At 33.8% G+C, this 12,777-nt stretch overlaps 1 protein-coding gene across 1 annotated transcript in view; it reads right to left on the reverse strand.

The window, feature by feature from the left end:
- LOC134665862 (probable serine/threonine-protein kinase DDB_G0267686) overlaps nucleotides 1–12,777 on the reverse strand; it is a 207,467-nt gene that overhangs the window by 160,876 nt on the left and 33,814 nt on the right. The gene's annotated exons all lie outside the window — the stretch shown is intronic.

Here is a 12,777-nt window from a genome sequence, read left to right on the forward strand (position 1 = left end):
ATAAGATCAAGACACTTATATCACAATAGAGAAGATCAATATCAGATGGTTTGATCTTAAATCGTTTTTGGGAACACTATTGTTAGTATTAGTAATTCAACATGGCCACATCATTTGTATTCAGAATGCTTAAAATACTCTAATAGTGCGCTTGAAAAATGCACCTACATCAATGGCTGACTATCAATACAAAATAAAGAAATAAAATAATTATAAAAATATTCAAATACCATATTTGAGTAGGCGCATAAAGTTTGAAGTGTAAAACAGGGTCTACTTTACAATAAATAATATTTTCCCATGTGAATACTTACCCTGAAACATAAACAGACGATGATAAACAGCACGTTATTATATTTAAACATAATTCATAAAAAGTATGATAAACACTTACACTAATATGTTTTTGTCACGTTGCAGTTAATTTCACCCGTATATTTATACTTCACAAATAGAATGTTTCAAACCAAAATAAGCTTATTTAGGCTTACAAGATTCTAACGTTCGACCAATATAAGCCTATGTAGGCTTACAAGATACTTACGTTCGACCAATATAAGCCTATGTAGTATGTAGGCTTACAAGATACTTACGTTCGACCAATATAAGCCTATGTAGTATGTAGGCTTACAAGATACTTACGTTCGACCAATATAAGCCTATGTAGGCTTACAAGATACTTACGTAAAAGCGATATTAGCCTAAAGCAGCTTAATATAGTTTTGAAAAAGATTACTGTGAATGCAAACAACATTCAATTAGACTGATATTAGAACGATATTAAAATAAATACGCTTATGCTTTGTGCCCAAACCCGGGCTTATACGATGATATAAAATCAATATAAGAGCGACAAAATTGTAGTCTAGAGACTGTTGTTAGCGTGATTTTGCTAGTTGGGTCGTTTCCATTGTTTTTTCCATCTTTGTGAATGAATTACTATTTCATTATTTTTTGTTAGCGAAGCTACATTTTTGGACCACATGATCTGAAAATAACCAGAAAGACAATCTAAACCAATATATGGAGGAGACAGTGGGAGTAACATAAAAAATATAGATATATATATACATTTCTTGTGGGATCTTCACTCTTCAGTATAATGTTCAGTAGAGAATTCCTGCTCCGTCTTCGCATTTTTCAAAAGCTTTAAAATACGTATTAAATTGGTTTTAGTCAAGAAATGTGTAGGCACTTAACCACGTCCACAAATATGTTAGTCATGTTTGTTACGACCAAGGAGTTGCTATTTTCACTTGGAAAGTGTTAACCACCGTAAAGTGACAATAATGTACATTTTATGTGCAAATATTACAGTGCAAGTAAATAACATGCATTACTAAACTGGTGTAACTAGACTTCATGTATTAAGATACATTATATAATCATATCCATTTAAGGAACTACGAATTATTGTTTAAAAAATATAAGTCCTTAATAGTAAGTAAATATGGGAAAAGTTTTTTCTCAGTTCGAAGCCTCACTTAGACGAATCAAGAACTTGTATACAATACAAGACATTGCTAACTACAGTACAGAGCACAATGAATTCAGTCGATCGACCAAATATCGCAATGTATCAAAAATCGCATGCAAGTTTTTAATCCGTCTAAACGGGACTTAAAGTAATACACAATTCAATTGTTATTTTTGACGTATCGTATAACAATGAAAACGGCATCTAAATGTCACATATTAAATAATAGTACTACGTGCGTGTGTGAATGAACTATCACACCTCTCGAGTGGGAGTACCATTCATTACTAAAATATAATCGCGCCGATTTACCGTAGCCCCAATGGCAGCTAATTCGTCTTTATATCCGTTACGACTCTGCTTTTCACTTCACGTCCAGCGAATTTGGATCCCTAACTACTAAGGAACAATATGAATATTCTGGTCATGTTACGTTGGATATGGCCAAATTGCCAATTCACAAAACTGCTTTTCTTTAGAATTTGTTCAGTTTGTTGATGTTACGAGTGTAATCTATTGGTATAGCCATGCTGGTCTATGTAAGGAAGGTGTTTGTAACTGTTGTGCGTAATGTTGATACTTTCTAATATGTTATAATTTTGAATTAATAACCGAATTAACCTAAATAAAGTACCTACTGTTTCTTCAAACAAAAACGTCACTTTTGACACTTGTTTGACACTGACATATCTAATCCATATCGTTTCAATATCTAGTATTTGACGTATCTCATTGTTCGAATACAGCTGATATACCATTAATGCAAACCAGGCCTTTCTATATTATACTATACATATAAAAAATAATCCTTTTTTATACGAGATTATATAATTTGATTAATCTTTTATTTTATAACTAGAACAAAACATCTCAGCTCCGCTTCTACAGGCCAGTCATGGTCAACCTTTATTTTATTATAATCTAATTATGATAATTACATATTACACACCTTATCGTGACACGTGATGAGACTCGATGAATAGGGACAATGCTTTACAAACATTATGATTAAAGTTTTATAAATGATCTGTATGTAGTCATAAATAAGGACTACTTTGAATAAAAGTTTTGCATAATTTCCAGATTATAATTTATAAGCGTAATGGCATAGCGATGTTACATGGGAAGTAATTTAACTAAGTATAGTAACAGCACCAGTCATGGGACATTTAAGAGGAAATTTGGAGTATTTATGATATTTCCCATAAACATGTAAATGGTCTACCGCTTAGCGTGTTAAAATATGAAAGTCCTATCCGTCTTTCATGTTTTAGGCGTGTTGTATCAAAGATACTGCAATTAGTTTCCACATATTTAACAAATTAAAACTATGCTTTTTTTCTCCAGTCATGGACACCAAAGTTCCAGTAATGGGCCCCCGGTAATGGACGTGGATCCAGTAATGGGCCCCCTATAATGGACATTGCTCTATCAGTATAAAATATTGAAATGGGGAATAAATTACGGCAAAATAAATCAATTTTTGGTATAAGCTTTTATCGCTGAATGTATTTTTCTTTCCACAGCCAATTATTATTGTATTAGATCCATCGAGGCAATTCTAATATACCCTAACACAATTAGTTAGGGTTTAATGCGATAAAGTTCCCATGGCCACCTCCTGTCTCCATCATCAGATCAGGTCCATGTTATCATAATATTGCATTATCATCCGATTTGCATACTTAACTACGTACTTACACAAAATTTCAACTGAATCGGAAATCGAAAAGTGGCTCAAATTCAGCTACCAAGATTGGACCCACAGTAACTAAAAGAGCAAGTTAAATAAAAGTTTGGAAAAACGATATTAATTTATCCGAAGTCCGAGAATACCTCCTGATTGACATATTTCTTAACTAAATTTTATTTCTGTATTGTTTAAACATGAAATTATGGCATAGCAAGCATCATTCTGTCATTTGTCCCATCATAGGAGGTACGCAGTTTTACAGCTCCTATAATGGGATTGGGCCAAATACCACTATTTTTTTACATCTGTGGAGTCACAACATAGTGTGTTGTATACCTTATCTCATGGTAAATGCAGTTAACAAAACACATTCTAGTTTTCATCAAGTATTAATTAATTAAAATTCAATAAATTAACTCACCTCTCTTAGCGAAGTTGTTAAGAATTCGTAGTGGTTTATTTTTTCAGTGACACGACAACTTTTAGGTTAACGCCAATTTCTTAAAAAACAACCAAATTTAATAAAACTTCAAACTGAAACAGCTCTAGGACTCTTATTTATGATAATATAGAGTCTGGCTAGCCAAATTTTGTTGACAAATATTTCCTTGTTGCATCACCAATTGTCTATGCTTTTTAAAAAAGTTAAAAGTCTGTTGTCAATTTATGTCATTCATTCAAATTGTTTGCGGTTTATAAGGCGTTTATTTTAAATAACACTTAAATAATATTAATAATGACTATGCCGAGTGTGGTCCGCAAACTATTATTTAAGCTCTTAAATAATTAAGACAATGTGCGAAGTCGACGTGAAGCGATTATTAACGAAAAACTGCAATGTTTACAAGTCGTAAATAATTTAGTAGGTTGGTGCTCTATTAATATTTTGATACTTTAAGTACTATTTCTAACATTTCCCTATAACTTTGATTAAGTACGTGCATTTATTAATACCTGAAATAAGTGTGTAAAAAAAAAACGGATAAACTAGAAGTTCTAGAAAATATCAATAAAATCAAAACATTGGACCGTAAACTTATGTGTTTGTCGTTAACTGTACTTTAAATAGTGGTATAAATTATGTGAGCTGACTTTGAGTGCACGTCAACGTATATTTAACTTATTTTATCAGGTACCTTACGTGTGCACGGAAAATCAAAAATATTTTCTAGTATCAAAACTATAAATCCTACTACACACAGTGTGACCAGCCCAAGATTTTTTGAATTTCCCGCCAAAACTTTGGGTAATATTTCAGTAGCCAGACTCTACAGCCAGTGTTTATAAACTACTTTTAGATACTTATTTTAGAGGAATTATGTTTTCGTGTCCCATTACTGGTTCCACGTCCATTATAGGGTCTACTACTATAAGTAGGTAAAGAAACTTACATTACAATATTTAAATTACCATTATAATAACTTTCGTTTTCCATAAAGTTAAGGTAGCATAGTTATACGCTATTTTTTACGTACCTTAATTTTTTACATACATAATTTAGCTATATGTGGAGTCTATGGTGATTTAATATTGGGCCCTTTTTAGGTTTTTGTACTGTAAATATACTAGGTAGGTACTAATTTATTATTGGTTTTTAATTCTAAGTTAATTTATCGTATTTTTTGTTGATTTATATCGTTATCGAATGTTATTATTGTATGTTAAATAAAGTCTCTACTAATTAAAAAAAATATCATTAAGTGTTGTTCGCTGCAACTCTTTTACATTTTCAAACAATCTTCTATCGCAAATCCTTTCTGGTAAAAATAAATTTCCCCTTCCTTTTCAACATTCCCTTCTCAACATTCACCTGCATAATGAATAAAGAGACTTACTAAATATGGGAAATGCACATGACAGAAATACGAGTACAATTACGAAGGGCACAAGTAACGTTTATGCTAATGTGGATATAAAATAGCGGTTTCAGTTTTCCAAACCGGGTGGATAATGGCTAAACCAACGGTTGCTAATCCCTGGACAGACTGGCGTTGCATCCGGTGACGCTTCCCATACAGAATGACAATTGACAACCTTTGGTGCGATTTCAATTTAGATTGTAATAATCGATTTGGATTCAATTTGTTGGTCGTTTAAGTCTGGTTTAAATTATATTGATGCTTCCTCCTACGCAGAAAAAGATTAGGAAATAAAATGCTAACAAATTCCCACGACGGATACGAGGCTATTTTTTTTTAAAAAGGTGATAACACTTAAACACGAAATAATAACTAAGTAACTAATAATAGTAAATTATTTGATTAATAAAATAAAATAAATAGATAAAATAATAATGATTCATTTAAGTAAAGATTTATATTTTTTACTAGGTATTTATGTAGGTAATACTAATTTTATTAGCTTTAACGTTTTAGCTTTTTTTTCAGTAAAATTTACACAGGGCCTGATACTAAATTAGGCCCTGTTGACCAAATAGACCTCCAGAAGAAAATAGCAAGCAACACTGTGCCTGATATCAGCAGTTGACCACGACACTGCAAAGAGTATAACGACAAAGAAGAGAATAGGTACCAAATTATATTGGATTATTATATATATAAAAGGCCAGAATTATTTCCTAGATTTACCATAAATCCCATTTTCGCATTGTTAATGGCAAGCAGCCCTATGCATTCCACGGGGCAGTTTTTATTAAATTCCCGCACCCCCAAACTAAGGGGCTGATGGCTGACAAGAGAGTTCCACCCTTGGTCCACAGTTGGCGGCGAGCCAACTAACGCAGACTAAACAATTTGCTTTAAATTTGATGTGATACGATAAAATAATGAAATAGTTACCTCTTCGATACATAAATTAGGTACGTGCTAAAATGTTTTATTGTTTTAGATTATTTTGGGTTAGATTGGGTAACGATCGTTGGAAATATGTACACGCAAACCGAACATAATACACAGAGATTGTTTTAGTAATTAGCTATCTTCATGTAAGGTAAACGTATTGGTGCTCGACTCGGTACGGGTACATGTCATCTTGAAACTTAAATTGTCAATAAAAGTGACAGCAGGGTGTCATCTTTTGGGCATTAGCATGTCGAGCACCAGTACGTTTACCTTACACGAGGTTACTATAATGCTCCTTAGGTGAAGTGACTACATTTTAACAGCATATGTTACTGAAACTAATTTCCTAATACGTGTAAAAACGAGATGTTATTCAATGACAAAATTGAAGAATTAAAGTACTTAATTCAATGTAAATTAACATAAAATAGCTTTTGAATGTAATATCTTTTTTGGGTTGGTTAATCACGAAAAGGGATCTGATAGTATTTAAATGAATACAAAATAGGCAATAAATCCTGCTAAGACATTGCCACAAGTTAGCCGATTTACTTACCGTATTTCTAGAACTGAAACCATTAAATCTAGTTGCGCCTGACCTTTTAATTATTCTGAACAGTTACAAGCATTATAAGCGTATCTTAAGCTAAATCGTGAGAACTCGGTCTAGCAGATAGAACTAAGTACCCACTAATTATCTTGTATCGTAGTGTAGCACCAGAATTGTATGTAATGTATGTGTCCCTTCTATACCTATATTGAATCCTGTTGAACAGCGCATACATATAAAAACAAAATAAAATCATAAAAAGCAAAGAGACAATAAATGAATTTGCTCACGTTCTCTGTCGTTCGTTTCACGCTTCAACTGTTGATTTCGTTAGCGCAAAAATTGGGAGGACACAGGATAGTTTAGACACCTACATCCTTTTATACTAAACATAGCAAACACTCTGGATGCCTGTATACCTAACATAGCAAACAGTAGATGCTTTGACAGATACCGAAATAATGGTATCGGTGTTGCCGCATATAAAAATTTACCTATAAGTTATCTTTTGGTGCACTAAATGGACATTTTGTCAGATGATACTCAAAAGTAACTAAGCTTAACAATACTAAATAGTAGCAAAACAAGGCTAAATCACATGTGGTGAATTAGTATGTTTTTATTGTCATCTGGCTTTTTATTATACAGGGTGGGGCTCGACGACGGTATTATTGAGTATTGTGTGTAACATAACGTTTAATAATAGTAAACAATTATTTTCATTTCATTTGTGAGCGGAACGAGTCGCGTCAGTGGTCGATAAACAACGTCCCCGGAAGGAAACGCTGCCAAGTCCGGATTGTATCTTACACCAATTTCCAGTTTAAGCTGCTACAGCTTCATTACAGAACAAACGCAAGGGGTTTTTAGTTTTACATTGTTACACCGAATTTATAGCCCTTTTATAATAGGGCTGTCCGGAGGCGTTGGCAGTGGTTGCTGAATAATATAACAATGGTACAATCTTACTGCTCATATTTAAAAAATATACAACTACTTACTTGGAAATGTAATGTCTTTAGGTGTTATTAAAAATATAACTAAGACATCGATCAACTTTTTCCTTTATCTTACTCGTACTCTCTGTGAGTCCTCTCTCTCCTCTCCTTTTCTGTGCTCGTACTTAACCAAAACGTTACTTTTTCTAAAACGATGTCGGTAGGTATCAAGTTACTTCTAAAACAACAAAACAATATTTAAAGAATTTCCCTTCCAAGTATACCTAAGCAAATCAAAATAAGTACTTCTATCAGTTAACAGTCAAAAAGTAATAAATATGTTTTGGCTTGAGCTAATTACTTATAAAATCAATTAATAGATTTATCGCATAATATTTTAACCGGATTAAATACCAAGAACTGTTACTGTTGACACTTGTGACAGATTAGTATGATACAACTTACGAAATCTTACCAAGTCAACATTACTACCTCATCGATAAACGCTGTGTGGTATACAAGCAAATTTCTACATAAGTGCCAACTCAAAATACAATACGACTTGAAATCACTAGATATCTTAGTAAGAAAAATCTAAAGAAACCTCAATCTCAGAAGTTAAAGGAGCGCCCAGAAAGTCTGAAAAAAGCGGTTATAATTAATAAACAAGAAAATACCTCTATTGATGGCTACGTCTATACATATACCTAATTACATAGCTGTCTTCTAAAATAAAGGTATTTTTAGGTAGCCTTGATTGCACCAGTTTTTTAGCGAAACCAATTCCATTTGAATGATTGCATATGATCAAAATATCTGCAAAAAATTGCAAAAATGTTACCAACGCACTACTTTTCGCACATTTGAAACAACATAACCGCGAATGTTAGAGTTTATGTCATTGACCTTTTCAAATACATTTCACATGTTATAATAGTTGTACATTTAGAAGAAAGGAGTGAGCCTCGTACAATAACTGCGCGTCTAATTTTCTAACTCAACGACTGTTGATGTGTAAAAATAAAAGTACGTTAAAAACTACGCTGGAAACGAAATCCATTGCAATATGAAACTTGGCTGGCACGCAGCAGTTAAGTTTGAGTGAAAATAGATTTCGTTTAGAGTCGTTTCTATTTATTTTAAATCAGTTTGAAGTGTTGGCGTGGGAAGAAATCGTATTGTTCACACCTCCTCGATGTCGGCTTGTTTGTGATTTGATATAGGATATTTTCGCGTCGGCTTTATCTATATATATCAGCTATTTTCTACGTACTTGTCTCGTATTTAATCTCGTCAAGTAGATAACTTGTGGGACTATTTCTTACTTAACCATTTAAATTTGATAAAAAAGTCCTATCTGGTTTTAACATTAAATATGTCGCTCTCTATTGTAATGTTGTGGTAGGTACCTAATCAATGAGTCCTAATCCTAATATGTCTAGTCTTGAAAACAAAGTAAACCGTTTAGTATTCCGTTGCTTTTGCAAGGGTCTGGCGGTATTTTTTTGGCGGAGAACACTTCTTGAGACGAGAATAACAGACGACAGTCGCGTCGGCTGAGTGCCTGGCAAGAGCACCTACGAAAACGTACCCTAAACATCGCTTACGGTACAATAAACCACTGTCACACGGATGAAGCTAAATTAAACCTTATGGCAACTTCATGGCAATGGCACTGTAAAGTGTCATTCTATGGAACTTGCTAACTATGTAAACAAACCGCCATATTGAAATTGTCTCTGAATGATGAATTTACTAGTGACTTTGGTTTACATAGTTAGCAAGTTCCATAGAATTACACTTTAGGTAATATGAAACCCTGCATAAGAATATGAACTATGTGAAGAGGCGTATGTCTCAAGATTTGTGATAGCAATCATTTGACGTTTGCATAATAAGTTTTTATTCTCTTCTAAAACTTCGCTCATCTCCTATTGTAAACGCCGATACAGATGTAGTGCATAAAAATTTTCATCGTTTTTTCACAGAAACGTAAGAAAATGTCTTGCTACTTCAGTCATTTTCGGTACAAAAAGTACTGAGGATGACTAAAGTAGCATGACAAATACGAACGTTTCCGAGAACATACGATGGAAAACAATTATGCACTACATCTGTACATATTTTCAGTGTGAAACATCACTTCCGAAAATTTGAATACAGATAAATTTGAAAAACAACACTTTATCAAATTTTATACACCGTACCTTGTGTCTAAAATGAGGTGGTAAGTGTACGAGTACATGTATAAAATAAATCCAGTGGTCACTTGTAACATTTCTTCAACCGCCTGTGGGAGGGGCCAGACGTTGCGTGTTCCGAACAATAAAAATAAACACTTAATTGCAAAATTGTGGGAAGATACTTTGATTTTTTATGCACTTAATTATTTGTCGGTTGCTTTTGATTATTCATGCGGAGACGTCGATGTGGGAGTAGTCATTAATAACGTTGCAATGTTTATTTATACAAGGCAATCAGTCCTACTGTAAAAAATGTGTCGATAATTCGCTGAACCAATATTACAGGGTTCTATGTTTCACTTTTATCGAACTGAAATTTGAACATTGTCATAGTATAGTGACATTAAGTTGAATTTCAACTATCTTGAAAATGTAACAGAACCCTGTAATATTGGGCCAGCGAATTGGTGACCCAAGCACTTTTCTGACGAAATGATTACTTGTTTTTCCGGGGATCATTTCATCAAATAAATAAAGATATTATAGCTGACAAGATATAAATACGGTTATAAACAAAAATGAAATCAAAATTCCTTAAAAATCGGCCTCAAATGTGCGAGAAAGGAAACTTTCTTAACAAAACTAGTCCGAAACAATGCAGATGGAGTGTCGAGATTGCACCAAGAGTTCCGGTGACCGTGTACCAAGGTGGTAACTGTAAGTCACCTGAACAATAGCTTACTCCATTTGGGATTTTGTTGTTTTAGGGCCGGAACAGACAGTACAAACATGACCTAGATGGCCTTATGACACATTTTAAATATCCCAACTCAAGTAACGTACGAATAAACAAACCAACAAAAGTACTGAGATGAGAAAGTACTGAGTATTGACTGCCCTATTCGAACTTTAAGACACGTCAATTAATAAATCTAGAAACGATATGGATTAAGATGTGTCAGTGTCAAAAGTGACGTTTTCGTTTGAAGAAACGTCACATTTGACACTGACATAACTAATCCAAATCGTTTTTAGATCTATTAATTGACGTATCTTAAACTTCGAACCGGGCCGTGCCTGATTATAATTACATACCGTACCGTAACATATTTCACAGATGAGTTAACAAAATTATGATCAGATTGAGGTATTTATTTTCATAGAATAGGTCAACTATATATATATATATGTATATGTCGGCGACCGATCGTAAGATCAGGCACATCGTGAAATTCCTAGGCATATCGTGAAACGTGAAAATCTTTGACTCGTTCCCTGAGTCGACGGAGCCCCGCTAATTTCTGGGCAGTTTGCCCTTCGGGCATCTGAAGCAACCTAACGAACCTATCCTGCCATATATTGGGTTAATGTGAATATCGTCAAAATATTACACAGGAACAGTACGATCTGCCTGATCTTACGATCGGCCGCCGACATATACACCACAAATCAGAATAAGCTTCCATAAACTGAAAATATTTTGCATTATAAATGACTAGCGACCCGCCCCGGCTTCGCACGGGTTAGCCAAAACCGTAACAAATTATACACCTAAACCTTTCTCAAGAATCATTCTATTGATAGGTGAAAGCCGCATGAAAATCCGTTCAGTAGTTTTTGAGTTTATCGCGAACAAACAAACAGACAGACGCGGCGGGGGGCTTTGTTTTATAAGGTGTAGTGATTTACAGGGATAAAGGGTCTTAAATAGAAGCCAATAATGTTCGAATGTTTCTTGACCTTTTAATGCATGTTCGGTACAAATTATCTGCATTATTATAGCTACAAATATCTTTGGCTCTATACCGGCCGAAGGTCGGCGCATGCGCTCGCTGCGTGTGATTCATCTGTCCATGTCGCTGGAATCGAGTGAACCTATTAAGATTACCTTATAAGTCGCCAGCCGTAGCTAAGGTTATTCTGCGGGCTTATAACTGAGAACATTATGATGTTTACTCCTTTAATATATTCAATTATGTACACAGTTACATGTAATTATTACTATAAATAGGCCTTATTAATTTTAGTGATGGTATGTAATTACTTTATATTTAAACTACCTATAATATTGAATGTTTTGCGTTTAATTGTGTCGCTGTTTTGTACCTTCTTATTAATTTGGAGATATCCTCACTAAGCATCCAGTTATAATTGTTTAAAATTAAATTTAAATTTATATTAATGTTTTAAAAAATACCCTATATCTGCTACATCATGATGCTTTATAATCTTCTACATCTTAAATCAGTAAAGGATTTCTACTACTTATTGAACACGTGGTATTATACCTAATACTGATATACCTACTTTGGTGTAGTATTAAAATATTTTCGTTATGCCAATTTAATTATAATTGAACCTAGATGCATAGTATCATAAATCATAGTTGCCATAAATCATCTAGTTAGGCTCGCAGACCGGCGAGGTGGAAACTGATACGATACCAACGCACGTGACATTATTGCGGTCTGCGGTCTATCCATCAGGGTTGATAATCCGTTCCATTTCAATTTACTATTATTGAAAGGACCCCGGACCTAAAGTATGGAAAATGTGGTTTCAGTTAAATATCTTGAGATTTTGATACGATGTAGATTTCAGGGTCCTGAACAAAAGTCTCTAGGGGTGTTACCGCTGTCTCCGAGTCCCTTTCAAAGTTTAAAATGTTGTACTAGATAACAAATTATGAACAAGAGTATAACATATCAAAATCTGAAGATATTTAACTGAAACCACATTTCCATACTTTAGGTCCGGGGTCATTTCACTTATTCCTAATACATTCGAGTAGTGTAAAATAATCCATTTTCTACCAAGACACAACACATAAGTAAGTACGTTATTTATATTATTTCGACAGCTGAGTAAGTTTTTAAAGATTTTGTGTCTAGAACCGAAATGGTAATAACCCACAACAGAGCAAGTAAGTTTTAATTACATCGACTAAAGGAAAATGGTCCGGAAATTAGTCGGAAAATACAGCAAATAACGCAGTCTTGAGAAGAAATTGCCGTGTGCAAATACTGATCTTATTGAGGCTGCTGATGATTAATCACTTGGTAAGGTAAGTACCTAGTTAGGCGTTGAATAAATAGTATAGTGTTTTGGCAACACTAGAGACTATCTTGTTTAATT

The sequence above is a fragment of the Cydia fagiglandana genome, chromosome 7 (assembly GCF_963556715.1).
Source record: "Cydia fagiglandana chromosome 7, ilCydFagi1.1, whole genome shotgun sequence".
Classification (NCBI taxonomy): Eukaryota; Metazoa; Arthropoda; class Insecta; order Lepidoptera; family Tortricidae; genus Cydia; species Cydia fagiglandana.